Consider the following 18864-nt stretch of genomic DNA (forward strand, 5'->3'; position numbering starts at 1 on the left):
TAAAAACTTTTTCCGTCTCTCTCAATATTTCTTCAGACTCAGATTCCAAAATAAAAGCTATGTCCTATACGACCACTTGTCTCAATTCCTCTTGAATGTTTTCTTGCATTCCCCTTATTCTTAAAGCAAACTCCATACTTCTGTATTGTAACATAGTAATTTCATCCTGAATTATTTCCACCTTATTTTCTGTTTTATCAACTCGATCTTCCAATTTTTCAGAACTTTCTACAGCAACATCAATACGCTGATCCAGACGATCTATATGATCAACAAACTTCTGAAACACAGACGCTATATTTTCTCTCAGTTTCCTAAATTTATTTTCAATAATTTCACCTATCTCTTTTTCAATCCGTCGTACGCTATCTTCCAAAGCGTCCTGTAAGTCTTTAGATAAAACTGCTGGTAAAGCTGAAAAAAGTGGTGGAAATTTAGACTCGACTTGCTGGGCTATCTGCATTACCGAAGAGGAGATCGAGGCTTTAGAAACAAAAGCTCCGAGATGCTTTGAAGCCATCTTGTCACTTATATAAAAAAGAAAAAACTCTTAAAATCTTATAAAACCTTCAACAGTTTAGCAGAGAGAGAGAGAGAGAGAGAGAGAGAGAGATTGAGAGAGAGAAAGGAGACAAAAGGAGGGGGAAAAAGACAAAAGCCCCCTATATTAAAAAAAAGAAGAAAATTTTTATATCTTGTAAAAGCTGTTACATTGTTTCAAATTGAAGTTCCGGTCCTTTCACTCTTAAAATCAAATCTCAGCGCCATTTTTCACCCCTCTCAAATAAGAAGAAAGAGAAGATGAAATCTTTTCCAGAGTTAAAGTCTCAGAATAATCACCAATATAATCTCCCTGGTCAGCTCTGTCTGCTTTAAATTTTACTCACAAGTTCATTTTGAAAGCAGATGTGAAAGCAGCGTCTAGCTTTGCTCTAAAAAAAATTAGAGCAAAGGCATCCTGGAATGTGGAGAACACCTCAGATTCCGTGGGAGCTCTCACCCTCCGACCTCCAAAGAAAGAAACTTTGGGGTCTCTCAGGGAGCTCTACCACTATCCGAGGGAAGCTCACCTCCTTCCCTTCACCCGCCCGGAGAGAGAGATTCCAAGCCGCGAGACGGCTGTTGCTCGCTGTCTCAGCTGGCTTTGACACATTCCAGGGCGGACGGCTGAAAAAAGCCACCATCGGCACCGCCATCACCACAGGAAGACCTGTACTGTACTGTATTTCTGATAAATGCCTATCCAGTCTCTTCTTAAAAGCCTCCAATGAGGGAATACCCATAACTTCTGGCGGCAATTAAAAAAAAAACACTGCCCCTGATCAGCACATCCAGGACATAGCACAGAAGCGTTGCTTGAGCAGGTTCTGTAAGATTATCTGGGACACTACACATCCTCTTCATGGCCTGTTTTCCTTGTTACCTTCTGGGAGGAGGCTTCGTGGTATTCTGTAGCAGAACATCCAGATTCAGCCATAGTATCATTCCATACAGCATTAACTTTGTGAACTCTCAAGATTCCTCCTTCCATTATATATTCAAGATGGACAGTGTTTAATATTTATTTGTTAGGTATATGTAGGGGTGTGGGTCTATACATACTGTATGTTAAATAATAAAATATACGAACACCAGGAAGTTACAAAACTATAAAAAGTTTTAATAGAATAAAACCAAGCTTTCGCTGGCTTCTGCCAACATCATCAGGGTAGCATCCAGTCGATGGGAGAAGCTATTTATAAATGTGGTGCTCTTTGCGCCCGGTTTCTTGACCTCGTCATGGGTCCCAGCCAATCCACCTGCATTTTGATCGTAGTTTCTGTATTGCAAGGTGTAATTTCCTCACTTTCCTTGCTTGTGCCGATACCACAGCTCTTCCTCCCTTCTTCGTATGACTGTAAGTCGGGGGGACTCTTTAGTTCTATGTAGTTAAATGTGCACTGTCTGTGTTTATGTTGTTTATTCCCCTCATCCTCCCTCTTAGTACTCCCTATTTTCATTCTCCTCTCCCTGTTTCTCTGTCTACGATCCTCCTTCACAATTATATCCTCATTGTTCGTCTCCGTAGCCCAGAATTCCATTGTGTTCGTATCATCCTGTTTCCCGATCTTTCGTATCGCTTTGTTTTATAGTTTTGTAACTTTGTTTTATAGTTTTGTAACTTCCTGGTGCTCGTATATTTTATTATTTAACATGAGTCTACCCAGCAATCACCGTTTTGTTTTTAATATTCTTAAAAATACTGTATGTTGTATATAATATGTTTAGGTGTGTGTCATGTATGTGTTCACTTTGAAAGCAGGCAATTAAATTTCATTTTTGATGTGTGCCATTGTGCCCACAGCAAAAAAATGTCAATAAAGATCATCTTATCTTATCTTATCTTATCTTACCTTACCTTACCTTACCTTAATCTTATCTCTCCAGGCAAAATCCAAAATTGGGGGGGGGGATTTCCTTCCAATCAGCAGAATCTCAGGTGAGTCTGTGCTAGGGAGATGAGGCAGCAGCAGCCACATGCTGTAAGTTTCAGGCAAATGCAAACAAACAATCTTGCAGAGTACTGTACCTACAAACACAATAAAAAGCACAGCAGTTCCCAAAGTAATTACAAGCAATACAGTACAGTACTATAGAGTAACAAAAAAGAATATTTTAAAATACTTACAGAAGTAACTCTAGCTCTCTATAGTAGTCCTCAAGCCCAGCAAGCAGCAGATCTTCCACACAGCTCCAGGAAAACAAAAACAAATCGTCGTTGCCAGCTACAAAAATCACCAGATCTTGTTTGGCCTTGTGACTCCCACACACTTCCGGCTTCTCATTGGTTCAAACTGACCCAGCAAGTTACAGAGTTAAAATCACCACCGCAGTAGCCGAGACTGAATCCAAGTCACATGGCTACAGAGGCCTGTTTTTGGTCACAATTTTGAATTTCTAATGTAAGTACCCTTTCTGAATAACCTTGTTTTTGTGAAATCTCCCTAAATAAATGCTCGTATCTGGGGGATTACCAGATAGTTATATGAATGCCATTTGTGACTTTCACTGCTTTCTGATAAACAAAGTCAATGGGGAAATCAGCGGGAGCTCACAAATTGTAAATATGTGAATTCACAGGTAATGGTAGTACATGATTTATTTAACAATGGCAACAAGCATTCCTGGTATTGCCATCACTAAGCAGTGAAGTCACATGATGTTGCATTTTATGACTGCATAGCTTAATAATGGAAATTCTAGTCCCAATGCATAATCATTGTAGCAGTAAGGGTCATTTTTAAAAAGGCAGAAATTACATGTTTAGTTCTGCTTGCAACTATATTACAAATACTAAGTGTTAGTAAACAGCGTTTAAAGAAAACTTCTATCAGAAGTAAGACAACAGAAGGAAAAAATTTTACTCTGACACAAATTTCATGTTCCAAATATTCCCCTACACATTTTATGATACTTCCTTGTTGATAATAGAGATGAAAAACAAGCTTGGTATAACAAAGAAAATGCTTGTGCATCCCAATCTTTCAGTTTAGCAAGAAAAAAGTTGTGCTTTGACTTGGCTCTATATGGCAATGTTGGGAACTCACCACCTAAGAACAGAGAAGATATGGTAAAGGATTTCTCTTGGTCCCAGATACAGCTATATCTGGTCCAATTTATTATTGTAAATAGGTTAATGGTTTTTTTTTCCTATTTGAACTTCCATCTTGATTTACTTTCCAAACGTATTTTTTCTGGATACTGGATGCATTTATTTTTGTCTTGCATGTCAACTTTGAGAAGAAATCAAACAGAGGCTATATTATGATGATGATGTCTCAGCCATTAGTTTCCAGATACAAAGTTACTATTTTTAAATAATTTGATTAATTGTTAAGACAAAAAAGAACTAATAATCAAAGACAATGAATAGAAGGAAAGAGAGTAAAGGGAAAAAAAGAGGACAGGTATGCAACAGAATAATAAATAGCAAAAAAATAAAAAAGAATGATTTCCAGCTTCTTTTAGAACTGATATAAATGAAAATGAATTGACCTATTAGTCTGTAGTTACAAAATAACTTCCATTTAAAAAAAATAATGCATTATTTCTAATTGTTAACAGATACAAAGTATAATTGTAACATGTTTTCTTTTTCCCCAGTTTACCCCATTTACATACCAAAGCATAACTCGCATAACTTGCTTTGAAATTAGTGCAGAGGGCCTAGATGAAAAGCATTTTTAAGGGCCATATTTAAGTCTTGCAGTTTTGAACAGCCTTCACATTTGAGTGAAAAAATAAATATAGGTAGTTCTCAACTTACCACAATTGAGCACAAAATTTTTGTTGTTATGTGAGACAGTTGTACAGTGAGTTTTGCCCCATTTTACCACCTTTCTTGCAATAGTTGTTAAGTGAATCACTGCAGTTGTTACAATGGTTAAGTGAATCTGGCTTCCCCATTGACTTTGTTTGTCAGAAGGTTGCAAAAAGTAATCACGTAATTCTGAGATACTGCAACTGTGATAAATATGAATCAGTTGCCAAGGATCTGAATTTTGGTCACATAACCATGGGGATGCTGCAACAGACATAAGTGTGAAAAATGGTTATGCATCACTTTTTTCAGTGCCATTGTACCTTCGGTCACTTAACAAATGATTTTAAGTCCATAGAAAATGGATGTACATAGAAAATTGCAGAATGGCTAGTGGAGGTGAATGGGTTGGTCAGTTAATCCACTCCAGTTTATAAACTCGGTACCAAGGTCAAGTTGATGAAGTTATGACATTTGTGTTTCTAGAGTCTAATAAGACTATGAGACAAAAAAAGCAAAGTTTCATCATTGCTATTATTAAAATGTAAAATTGAGACTTCAGTTTACTATGTGCCAACTAGAAATATATATGCATTCATAATTTTTTCACACATTTATAAACTATGCAATGACCTATCAACAGATCTTATTCCATTTTTGCAATAAAGTGTAATTTTCTGCTGGATCATTAACATCACCTTGTTTGATCACATCCAAGTCCTCCTTGCACAGAGATAAAGAAGACTCACTGGATATTGTGGCTTACCATTCCTGTCAACCTTGATCATTGACCATAGTGCCTGTATCTGAGGGATCTTTGAATCTAAAATCTCAGGCTGCTTCTCTCTTTGGTAACATTTTATATCTAATAAAAAACTAAATAGGTGTCTATGGAAGTTCTCAGCAGGGCATGAGGGTGAGTATTAGAAATATCAGTATCATGAATTAAGAAATATACACCAGCTTTGTGAAATAATCCAGACAGGAATAACCACTCTATATTTATTGTAAGGTTACATTAACAAAATCTTGCAATTTTAAAAGCACATGTCTTCCTCCCTCACCTTTTACAATGAATTCCCTTCTGAGATCTTTGCCATACCCCATTTCTTCTATGGCTTCAGCTGCCTCTAATCTGTAGCTCTTCTTCCTGTCTCTCAAAGTCATCCCACATACCTTCACCTTCACATTTAGCCTCAGTTCCCTATCCTAAATTTCCAGGGAAACTGAGTGTGAACTATGAGAATTAAGTGCAGCTGTATCACTGAGATGACATAAGGCATCCTGCAAACTAGCTGCATAGATAGAGGTCTTCTGTGCTTTTTTTCTAAAAAAAAAAAAAAAAAAAGGTGCTGGAACTCACACACGTCATATAACCCACCTTTCTTACCCTACAAGGTTCCATCCAGAAAAGGTGCCGGAACTCCGTTCTGGGCGTTTTATGAGAAAAAAAAGCCCTGGAGATCCTTCCCTGACTGGAAAACTGTTTCCTCTCCATTCCTTCTCCAGGTTTAGCCGTCTCTAATCTGACAGTTGATTAGTTTATGGCTCTTCTTCCTGTTTCCTAAGGTAATTCCCATATACCAGTGGTGGCGAACCTATGGCACGGGTGCCAGAGGCGGCACTCAGAGCCCTCTCTGTGGGCCACACACCATCTCCCCAGCCCTGCCTCCTCCCATGGCCCCCTCCTCACCAGCAGCCTTCCCGGAGGAGAGTTGCCCCTGGGCACGGCCCATGTGAAGAAGCACAGCCAAGGTCATGATAGCCGGGCAGCGGGGACAAAACTCTGCTCTTGCGCCCCGTCGCATGCAGATGATGCTGCGGGGCATGGGCGGAGGGCATGGCCACCATGGCGTTGCTGGGCTGCCTGGGTGATCTGTGGCGGGCAGTGGAGGTGGTGAGTGGCCCAATGGGCAGGGCGGAGTGAGGATGGGGGGCAGGTTTTTGGGCACTCGGTCTCTAAAAGGTTTGCCATTACTGCCATATACCATTGCATCATAAGATCACTGTACATGAAGATTGCATTTAGCTGTCACAGCTACTTCATGTTTAGGTAAATTCTATCATATATAAAAAAAATATTCCTAGGATAGTCCAGTTTACTAAAGCTATCCAAAGACTAAAGGTATTTCCCAGGCTATGTATTCCTAATAGTAAACATTGTAAAATACAGGGAATGAGGACCAAATAAAATATATTAAACACATGAACAGTTAAAATTCTCCCTGCTGTTTTTCTTCTCAATCAAATTGTAAGTTTAAGATGGGGATTTTTATTGGAATCATTGTAAATAATTCAAATAATTTCTTGAATTAAAGGGAATCTTTGAAAAAGATGGTTAAAGTAGGGAACTGTCAGATTAGAGACAGCTAAACCTGCAGAAGGAATGGAAAGGCAACCTTTCAAGTGATTGAGTATCTTTCACCATTTCTTTCAAAGTTTCCCTTTAATTCAAGAAAAGCTGCAATTTTCTTGAATTAAATCATTTCTATTCAGGTAATTGTTACTCTGGTTAGTTTAGATAGGTTGGATGGCTATTTTCCCCCTCATACAAGAGCCACAGTTGTTTGATAAATCTTTAAATATTGTAATTTATATTGCCATTACACAAAAGAGTTATCATATGTGGTTTTTATTTTGAGGAATGTCTATTACTCTCTCCCTTTTCCTTTGTAACCTGTTTTTAATTACTAGAAAGTTAAAATTTATACTTCAATTATTGCAGAAAATATGTCTACCTGTGCAAGACTATCAAAAACAATCCATGTCTCCTGTGGAAGAGGAAACTCCTGGTTCTTTTGGATAGCTCTTATCAGAAATCTGAGTATAGAAATATATCAACTTTACAAGGTAGACCAGATCAGATCAAGAAACAGATGCTATATGGACCCAACGTTATTTTTCTTAGTAGCAGTTTCTTGCAAATCTAAATGTACTCCTCTTTTATCTGAATTAGGAGGTGCCTGTCTTAGAGATATTTTATAAATCTCTACCTTTGTATCAGCTTAAGTCATATTTATTTGTTTGTTGCCTTGGCAACAAATTTCTCTCTGTGTCAAGGCCATCTTCCCGCATGTTGGTACCAGCACCAGAAAATAATTGGATTTCCAACCAGACCACTAGCACAATCATTTAAAACCTAAGGAACATATTTATTTGATGTTGGCTTTTGGTTTTCTCAATCATATTAGGTATCACAAAGCAAATCTATCAACAGACCTCAAGAACAAATGGATGAAGATAGTAACAAAATAAAACAATTCCCTGCACCACGTTTTTAGAATGGTAAGTTACAGTATTTGTGTGCGTATTGTGTCATGAGGCTTCTTTCCAAATCATGAACCACATGTCAGAACCAGGAAACCCTTTCAGAATCTGTATTCATAATAAGGATAGACATTTGTTCCATATGTTTTCAAAGACTATCTTTCTAGAAATTATGGACCTGCAGCACCTTCCTGTACTTGTTTTTCTACTATATGATAACAAAGATAAGTAAAGGACTTATCAAGCTTGCAAACATTGCAAATAAATGCCAAAAAGGATAATTTACCAAAGAGGTAGCTGGCACGATGGATACAAAAATATATTGAATAATTTTATTTTAACATATACAATGTTATCAGAACATTTCAACTGGTAGGACCAAGAAAGGCCTTTAAAAGAACTGAGATCACCTATTTTTATTCAGCCATTTCTTTAAAGACTTTTTTAAAAAGTGTTTCCAGTTGTGGCAGAAGGATATTATGCAAATTCTTTTTAGTCAATCTTCAGACAAAGTTTGTCTCTTGAAAAAATTCATTCTACATGTACAAATTCTTCAAGTTACACAGTTCCTACATAGGAATTTCTTGATGTGGGAACTGATGTTACAAATTTCTGGCATAAAAATAATCCATGATGTTCCAACACAAAGATTTTTGTTCTAGATATATACAATAAAAACCTATTTATAAGACTATCACATTTTACAATGGATACATTTGTTTCTGATTCTGCTGGCTTCAGGAAAGTATTTATAATATGGCTTTATCATCAGCAAATGGTAAAGGCAGGGCAATATATGAACTTACATGAATGATGATCTGATTTTGTGTTTGTGTGTTCCTCAACATACTACTTTTATTGTATCTGTATTATTGGGTTTTTACTAGTTTCTGGACTTGATGGCTTTCCTGCAGCTGTTTCATTATCAGGTTGTATCTACAAGGAAACTGCCAAGATCAGAGCACACCAAAAATTGTTCTGTTCTGAACTACATATATTCTGTTTTATTGTTCCTATATTATTTTATTTTTAACCAATTCTAAGCCTTGTTATCATTCATATTTGGAAACTTTATGGATAATATAGTTTTTGAAGCAGTTCTATTGCTTCATAAACATATGTTGTAAAAATAAGAATTATATATATTACTATATTATAAAATATAAGAAGACAACTGTTAATCCAGAATCAAATGATCCTATTATTTTGAGAAATCTATTCAAATGATGAGTTCAAAGTCACAATTTTTGGACAGTAAATGAGATATACATTTTCCAAGGATATCTCATGGTATAAAACACCAATAGTACTTGTTCTATTATAGTGTACTAATGAAAATGAACCATGGCAAGGAATGGGATGAATTTTAAAGTGCAGATCTGTTAGATCTGTGTCTCTCAGAATTATCAATCACCCACTTAGAAAAAGATAATGAATTAAGCAGTAATTGGAATAAAGCAACAATTCAAGAGATTCATCTCATGTGATTAAATAGATATTTTCAAACCTTCTGGAATGAGACAGATATTATAATAGAGACTAAATATGCATATGGTGACAAACAAATTGTTTTAGATCCATTCATATTCATATCTCTGGGCTATGCCAAGCCTTGATGAGCATATAAATCAATCTTCATGACAGCTGAAAACCACAGGCAAAGTTGGCAAGTACCATTATCTTGTTTGATTTCAGATGAAATATTAAAATATTCACAGAAGGTACTTAGCAGATGCTGAGCCATTATCCTGATCCTTTCCATTTTAATTTTTAATGGAGCTTTTAGGTACATTATTCAATTGGTGCTGTATGAGTTGCTTCATTAAGATCACCTAACGTAATTCACTGCATACTTAGGTGGACCTAAACAGTATTTAGTTCAGATGTTTATAACATTATTGCCCCCCAAAATTTAAAGAAACCTCACAGAAATTTATGTGCATAATAATTCCAGTATATTAAATATATGCATTGTCCCTCTTCATTTTTCAGGCACTTTGAATGAAGATGACAACCACAACTGTATTGCCTGTAATGGTAAAATAAGTATTCTTCTGCCAAGGAGAATGGGGAAAAGCAGAATAAGAGGAAACAGGCTTGTGGCCACAAGGAGTAAGTCTTTTCATTCCTAGCCTAAAAAAAAGTAAAATAAAAATAGTAAAATGACAATAAAAAGGAACATGTTTCATTAAGGTAAGTGCTGCACATTCCTCAAAGTCATATAATAACTATCAATGTCAATGTTGTCATATGACTCCACTGATTTCCTGATTTATCAAATATAAATTTTACCATTAATTTATCAAGCTTAAAATTCTAAATTCTATTAATAATAGAATATCCCTATTATTAATATTCTATTAATAATAGAATATCTGCAACTGTACAACAACAACTTAAAGTTACACCATCAGTGCTGCAATCTAAGGTTACACCTCCATCTTCTCCATCTTTTTTTTTTCCTTTTGTTTTTTTTTCGGTGGAGAGTGAGAGTGAAAGTAAAATGGCGTTTTGAAAGTGCTTTTTTTTTCCTTTCCGGAAAGAAAGAACGGACTTAAATGAGCACAGTTTTTTTCTCTTTCAAGTTTCTTTTTTCCTTTTTCTTTTAAAATGCTTTGGAAGTTGTTTTTTTTTTTTTTTTGCACTCTCCCTGGTTCCTTTTTTAATTTTAAGGATTTTAGTATCTTTTTTTTAAGAAGAAAGAAAGAGAGAATAAGACTTTTTAAAAAATGGCTTCAAAGAGACAACCAGCTTCTATAGTCTCTAAGGTGGTTTCTTCTCCTGTAATTGCAACTGTACAACAACAACTTAAAGTTACACCACCAGTACTGCAATCTAAGGTTACACCTCCATCTTCTCCTCCCTTGCCAGCCTTGTCTGCACAAGATATTAAAGATATAATGGGAAATGCTGTAGCTCAAATCAGGGAGGAAATGAAGCAACTTCTTGAACAGAGCAAGTCTGAAAGTAAAGAGGAAATGAAGGACCTTTTTAAACAGAATAAATCTGAAACTAAAGAGGAAATGAAGGAGCTTTTAGTGGAGAATAATATTATTCTGAGGGAAGACATAGTTACAGCTTTATCAGGATTGGCTTCTGTGGTCGTGAAGTTGGATTCTAGAGTGGAAGAAGTTGCAGAGAAAGTAGACCTCCTTGAGTATAAATTTCAAGATATGGAAAAAAAGATGGAAACTTCACAAGAGGATATTCTTATGTCTCAGTATAGGCAAATGGAATATGCTTTGAGAATTAGGGGTCTTAAAGAAGACATGAATCAAGACCTGATGGAGATGGTGATGAATGATCTAGCTGTTGCTCTGAATAGGGATAAAGATGGATTACGTAGAGAAGTGGAAAAAATTTACAGAGTTAATTCTTGGATTGCGAAACAAAAGAATTTGCCAAGAGATGTGGTGATTTACTTCTCAAAGAGTGCGTAATGAGATTATACAAGCTTTTTATAATAAGAGGTTCCAGATTGCTGCCCAAGATGTCATCATTCTAAAGGAAATCCCATCTAAAATTTTAAGAAATAGAAAAGACTTTGCTTTTTTAACTAATGAACTTAAAACAAGATTGATGCCATTCAGATGGGAGATTCCGATGGGTATTGTTTTGAGCCATGCGGGGACACGTTACAGACTTAATACGGTTGCTAAAGCCAAAGAATTTTATAATACGGTCCTGGGAACAGGCTCATCTCCATCTATGATTCGGAAAGCTCTGGGTGGCAAAGAGGTCGAACAGCAGTCTGAAGGACTAGGTTTGATGGCTGCTGGAAAACCACAGGTGGAATGGCTACGCCAAACAGAGGTTAAAGAGCAGAGAATGACCCGTGCAGCACATAAACGTAAGGAAAAGGAACAACAGAAGAAAGAAGCTAAAGAATCTTCTCATGAGAGTGTTTCAATGTCGGTGGGAGGAGCAAGACCCAAAAGTTCTTCAACACATTCTTCAGTGGCAGATCTTCAGGCAGTTTTCTCCAGGCTCCTGGTCAAGGGAGATGGCAAAGTTCCTGACCTGGAATGTTAATGGCCTCAATTCCCCGCAGAAAAGAAAGAAAATTTTTTATTATTTAAAGCAACATAATAATGATATTATTTGCTTACAGGAAACTCATATCTTACTTAAAGACCAAAAATATTTAGCTAATGCTCGCTTGGGATCTCATTTTGCATCTCCTGCCCCTGGGAAAAAAGGGGGTGCGGTTATTTATGTTAAGCAAAGTCTACCAGCCTGCCTGGTAGAATCAGATCCTCAAGGAAGATATGTTATGATTGAACTTGGTCTATATGGTAAGAAAATACTTATAGTGGGATTGTACGCACCAAATCAGCAACAGGAACAATTTTATAGATTGTTACATCAGAAAATAACTTCGCTGGACTATAGGTCTGTGATATTAATGGGAGATTGGAATGGTGTTTTAGATACAAAAAAGGACAAAAAAGGTTCTTCTACTTTTTTCAAACAGGCTAAATTACCTAAAGCCTTTTTTGACTTGAAAGAGGACTGGGAGTTGAGGGATTATTGGCGTGAACGTAACCAAGAGGAGAGAGATTTTACCTTCTTCTCAGATAGACACCAATCTTTTTCAAGGATTGATTTTTTCTTGATTACAACAGACCTATATAATAGGGTAAAGAATGTAAAAAATTTTCCTAGGTCACTGACGGATCATAGTCCAGTTTGGATGGAATTGGTTGTCGAAAAAGAGGAGAGGAGATCCTGGAGGGTGAATGAGAACTTATTTAAACAAGAAAAAAATGTTCAAAAATTAAAGGAGTGCTTAAAGGATTATTTTGCTTTAAATATGTATAAGGGTACATCAATATCAATGGTATGGGATGCAGGTAAAGCCTTCATGCGTGGGATCTTGATAAAGATGAACAATGTTTATAGACAAAGGCAGATTCAGAAACATAAAGAATTGGAAGATGAGATTAAACTAAAAGAGAAGTTTTTGATTTTAAATCCTTCAGAAGGTTAAAGAAGCTATAAAGCTGTTAAGAACACAATTTAATATGCTGATGGCTGATCAAGCTGCAACTAATCTAATGTTTATGAAACAAAATACATTTTGTAACGCTAATAAACCAGGGAGATGGTTGGCCTATCAATTAAGAAAGAAACAGAGACAGAGAATTATAGATAAAATAAATTATAACGGTAAATTAGTGTATCAGAAAGAGTTGATCAAGAAATCTTTTCTAGATTATTATCAGAAATTATATAAGAGTACTAATGTACAAACTTTAGATATAAATAATTATTTAAGTGAGGCTAACTTTCCTAAACTAACAGAAGATCAGAAACAAGAAATCAATGGTTTAATTACTAATGAGGAAATTGTGACAGTTATTAAGCAATTAAAATTAGGTAAAGCGCCGGGTACGGATGGTTTGACGTCCATTTACTATAAAACCTTAGTAGAAGAGATGACTCAACCTTTATGTGAGCTTTTTAATAATATATTACAGGGTTCAGAGATTCCTCCGTCATGGCGCAGTGCTTTTATATCCTTAATTCCAAAAGAGGATCAAGATCTTACCTTACCAAAGAATTATAGGCCTATATCTCTCCTAAATGTGGACTATAAAATTTTTGCAAAAATTTTAGCTAATAGGTTTATGAGGGTTTTGCAGCAGCTTATACATAAGGATCAATTGGGTTTTATAACCGGAAGGTATATGAAAAATAATGTTAGACAAATTATTAATTTATTAGAATATTTAGATAAGAATAACCAAATCTCTGCAGGGCTGATATTTTTAGATGCTGAAAAAGCCTTTGACCAACTGAATTGGCAGTTTATGTTAAGATTAATTGAGGAGATGAATTTTGGAGAAAAAATATCACAAGCTCTAGGTGCTATATATCAAAAACAAACGGCACAACTTATTGTCAATGGGGGTTTGTCAGAGGTTTTTACAATAGAAAAAGGTACAAGACAGGGATGTCCATTGTCACCATTATTGTTTGTCTTAACATTGGAAATTTTGTTGATTAAAATTCGAGAGTCGCAGGAAATAAAAGGAATAGAAGTTAACAAAAAAGAATATAAGTTAAGAGCTTTTGCAGATGACTTGGTGGTTACTTTGTCTCAACCTACTTATTCTTAGTAAAGTTACTACAATTGATTCATCAATATGGATGTGTTTCGGGTTTTAAAATTAATAATAATAAGACTAAAATATTACCTAAAAACATGATTAACCGGGACAAGCAGATTTTGGTTAATTTAACAGATTTTGAAGTTGTTGATAAGGTAAAATATTTGGGGGTTACTTTATCTGTTTCTAATGTAAAATTGTACAAGAATAATTATGAAAAGTTGTGGATCAGGGTACAGAAAGATTTGAAGAATTGGGATAAGTTACAGCTATCTCTTATGGGTAGAATTGCAGTGATTAAAATGAATGTCCTACCAAAATTTCTTTTTTTGTTTCAAATGCTACCTATTTTAAAGAATGAGCTTAACTTAAATGAATGGCAGAAAGGCATTAATAAATTTATTTGGGCAGGGAAAAAACCAAAGGTAAAGCTTAAAATTATGCAAGATTTTCGTGAGAGGGGTGGACTCAAGGTGCCGAATTTGAAATTATATTATGATGCTGTGGCCTTAACATTGATTAGTGATTGGGTAAACTTAACAAATGTAGAAATACTCCATCTCGAGGGTTGGGATTTACTTTTTGGAGGGCATGCCAACTTAATTTTTAATAAAAAAGTGGATCGAGTTTTTAAATCACATATTATAAGGATCTCTTTACTTTGGGTTTGGAGGAAGTATTATAAGAGTGATTTTAAAATACCTTTATGGGCTATACCTTGGCATGCGATAGAGGGGATAAGGAGAGGAGTTAAAATGGATAGGGTTTCTTACACACAATTACTTAGATGGGATGGTCAAAATTGGCAGTTAAAATCTTTGGAAGATTTAGTACATGAAAATATTACCTATTCATGGTTTCAATATAGACAATTAGTGGACAGATGGAAGATGGATTGTAATATGGGCTGGCTTAGAGAAGATGAAAATCTTTTTAAACAAGTAAAGGATCAAAGACAAACTCACATTAAGAGGATCTACGGGGTTCTAGTGGAATTGGATTCAGAATCTGAATTAATCAAAGATTGTATGATTAAATGGGCACAAAATTTTGGTGAACCAATCCCACTAGATACCTGGGAAATTATCTGGGTGAGGAATGTTAAATTTACACAAGCCCAGAACTTAAGGGAGAATTTTTATAAAATGTTTTATAGATGGCACCCTGATCCACAAAAAGTGTCTCTTATGTACCCTGATTTACAGCCTAAATGTTGGAGATGTGGCTGTTTGGACGCCACCTATTATCATATTTGGTGGTCGCAAAAATATAAAAGCTTTTTGGATTAAGATATGGTGGAATATTCAAAGAATTTTTAGAAGGAGGATAAAATTTACTCCGCAATTATTTTTGTTAGGTATTGTTACTGATTGTGATGCTAAGGAGGTTATATTGATGTTAAATTTGATTACAGCCGCAAGGCTGTTAGTAGGGCAATATTGGAAGAAGGAATCTTTGCCTACCTTGCAAGAGTGGTTTTTTAAAGTTTCCTATCTGGCGGAAATGGCAAAGATTTCGGCTTTTTTAAAGGAGCAATCGCAAGAGAAATTTTTTGTTGTATGGGAAAAATGGATAAATTTTATACAACATAAATTGGATATAAAAAATATCATTTAGCTTTTTTATAACTAGTATATAATTGTTGATATTTTATGGATTGTTTTCTCCTTTTTTCTTTTTTTTCTTTTTCCTATTTTTTTTCCTCTTTCTTTCTTTCTTCTTTTCTTTTTTCCTTTTTAAGTATTTTTTCTTTTTAATGTTTATGTCACTTATATTTTATTATTAACTATTTTATAAGTTGTTAAAACTTGTTTAGGTTTCTTAAAATTTTAATTAAGCCAATATTCAGCTCTGGGAAGCTCGGGGGGGGGATGGAGGGGGTGGTTTGGGAGGGTTTGGGTGAGGGTTGTTTTGGGTTTTTTTGTTTTTTATTGTTCTTTTTTTGTTATTTGTAAAAACTTTTAAAAATTCTCAATAAAAAAAAAATTTCTGCCAGGTATATTGAACAATTCTGGTCTCCCAGGAAACAAACTAATAATGCTAAATAATCATGAGGAGGATCATCCTATCACAAAATCTAAGATTATAGAGAAATGAGACAAGGACTGGTAATGAGCAAAGAAGGATTCAAGGAGAGTTGGACTTTAGTTTGCTATTTTATTTGAATATATAGACAAACTGAGATTCACTGTTTCACTTTCAGAGGTTGGTGCAATCAATGAGACAAAAATAAATGAGTAGCTCTTACTACAATTTGAATAATACAGCTTAAACTACAGAGTGTATATTCATATAATGCATTGAGCCAAAAATAAACATGTGGCAACAAACATGAGTAAGCCATGTTTGGTGCCTGATTACACTGCAAATCACAGATAGCTATCTACCACTTTGACCAGCATCCTAGACATCTTTTGGACAAAATGTCACTTTTTAAAAATAATTTTAATAGTCTTCTTCACCTCTTTTGTATTCATAATAGAAGCCCATGAACCTGTGGAAAGTGAAAAAATAACACTCAGAAGTACTATATGCCATATTTTTTAGTCATTTTGCATTCTGGCTTTCTGTTTGTTTTGAAACCAAAAGGTAAAACGAAAATCAAATTAACCCTCACATCCAGGCTCAAATGGAATACCAGACCATAAGCTGTCATAAGTAAAAATGTAGGAGAAATAATGGTAACAATGGTAATCTCTTTATCCATTTGGTGTTATGTGATTGAACATTTTAAAATGATCTGTAATATAACTATAATATAATATGGTATGGTACAATATGATATAATATATTCTCTCTCTCTTCCCCCCCTAAAACCTTCCCCCAATTAATGGAAACCTAAGATAAAATCTGACACTTTAAACTTTACATAGTATATTCTGTTCTACATTAAAACCTGTGTGATCTGTGTAAGCACTTTGTATTTTTTTATTTCAAAATTATATAAGGATTGTATTCACACTTTTTTATTGACAACATAATCTCAGTATAATTCTTTCCTTTTCTTTTATTACCTATAGAAAATCAAATCATAATGGCCTTCCAGAACAGCCAAATTATTAGAATATTCTGGATGGCCATATGAATGAGTATTTTCAGAGATTGTAGGTGTGTTAGCTATACTACACATCCTCTTCACGACCTGTTTTCCTTGTTACCTTTTGGGAGGAGGCTTCGTGGTATCCGTAGCAGAACATCAGATTCAGCCATAGTTTCATTCCATACAGCATTAACCTTGTGAACTCTCAAGCTTCCTCCTTCCGTTATATATTCAAGACAGACAGTATTTAATATTTATTTGTTAGGTATATGTAGGGATGTGGATCTATACATATGTTTTATATAGTATATTTAGGTTTGTGTATGTGTTTCACTTTGAGAGTGGGCAACTAAATTTAATTTTTGATGTGTGCTGTTGTGCCCACAGTAAAAAAATGACACTAAAGGTTATCTTATCTAATATCAAAGAAAATACTAGTTTTTATATTTATTTAATTTGATCAGTTTGCTGATCAATCTTAATTATTACTAAGTTATAAATGATTCAAATCACAGAACAGATTTTGAAGAAAATATTTTAGTTGACTAACTTGAAAAAGAAGCCCCATTTAGATTTTAGACATGCTGGCTTTAGTGAAAAACAAAGAAACAGAATCAGGAGGAACATACTCATATGTGTAGAAAAAATAATCACATTTCTTAGCAAACAATCTGATGTAACTGATGAATGCAAAATATTATTATCAAATCATTAGCATTTAAGCGATTTAAATCAAGTGATGATTTAAATTTGGGATGATGAGGTCAAATGTATATATTTAATATGTCATAAGGCTAACTGAAGATCTTGTTTATTACATTTTAGTGGGATGTATGGGAACATATTCCTCCCATGCAGATTTTAAAATCTCTCTTCAAATACTTGTTAAAATCCCCAAATGTAGAATAACAACATTTTGATAAAGACATTTTATCCAGTACAATTCATAAACTTTAGTATGCATCTGTGGGTAAGATGAAAGTTATCTTCCCTTAGCATTCTTTGTTCCGTGAATTATTCTTCAATCATAGTAATTAAAACATTGAGTATATATTTAATACAGAGTAATGGAAGCTAATAAAAAGAAATCATATATAATTGAAGTAAAAGCTAGTTTAATCAAAATTATTTATTATTTATTGACTAATTACTAAGTAATGGAAAAGGGTATATAATAAAAACAATGTGTAGATTTGAATATAATTCAAAATTATGCACAATATAACCATTTAGTATTCTACTTATAAACATGTTTAAATGCACTATTCTAAACAGAAAGACAAACTATCAATGATTACAGTATAATTTACAAATCACATAAAATTAGTAACATTTAAATGTCAATTAACTCCATAATTTAGATAACATCTAGATAATTAGATTTAGCAAGCTTTGGAATTGGGTCTTTGTATTATCAAGTGATGCTAAGCCAATTTATGCTTCTATATGCTTAAATCCTCTGTAGATGAAAATTAAGTGATTTTATGAAATCTTCAACTCAAGAACAAATAAGACATTCTTTTCTGAAGAATCAGATTATAAAAGCCTTTGAGTAACAATAAGAAATGAAAACAACAAATCAGATCCAGATTTAGTTATAATTAGAGAAGATGAAGCAAGTGCATTAATCCAATGGTATTCTACCTCCATAGGAATAGATACATTTTCATGGGATTAAATATCCTTCCCATTCCATGAGTTTGTTCAACTGAAGGTAGATCTAGAACAGAATTGGAGGAATGTATGAAGAGCCCTACACAGAAAATAAAAATTAACTCCTCCTTGAGATTAACTGCCATGGAATTATCTGATTATTTTATTGAATATGTTTATATGTCAATATGTGGAATGATTTTATTCTATTTATTTGATATGGCCATTTGACTGACTAATAAGTAATAAACTAAACCTTTTGGGTCATGTTGGAACTGAGACTGAATCATAATCTTGATATATATGTTTACTTTAATATTATTGAATTCTTTGACCAAGTGACAAAATTAGTGGATCAGAAGAATGCTGTGGATATAATTTACTTGGACTTCAGTAAGGCATTTGATAAAGTAGATCACAACCTACTATTCGATAAGATAGAAAAATGTGGGTTAGACAGCATCACCATCAGGTGGATTCGTAACTGGGTG

The 18864-nt window shown here is 34.5% G+C and overlaps 1 protein-coding gene across 1 annotated transcript in view; it reads right to left on the minus strand.

The window, feature by feature from the left end:
* BMPER (BMP binding endothelial regulator) overlaps positions 1 to 7501 on the minus strand; it is a 277236-nt gene extending 269735 nt beyond the window's left edge. Inside the window, exons 1-2 of the mRNA XM_039336815.1 lie at positions 2669 to 7501; positions 2409 to 2569 (exon numbers count right to left, since the gene is read on the minus strand). The gene's annotated coding sequence lies outside the window, so the exon portion shown is untranslated. The remainder of the gene's footprint in view (positions 1 to 2408; positions 2570 to 2668) is intronic.
* Positions 7502 to 18864: the final 11363 nt, after the last annotated feature.

This window comes from Crotalus tigris, unplaced genomic scaffold (assembly GCF_016545835.1).
Source record: "Crotalus tigris isolate CLP2741 ecotype Arizona unplaced genomic scaffold, ASM1654583v1 scf7180000017666.379230911805:20528666, whole genome shotgun sequence".
NCBI lineage: Eukaryota > Metazoa > Chordata > Lepidosauria > Squamata > Viperidae > Crotalus > Crotalus tigris.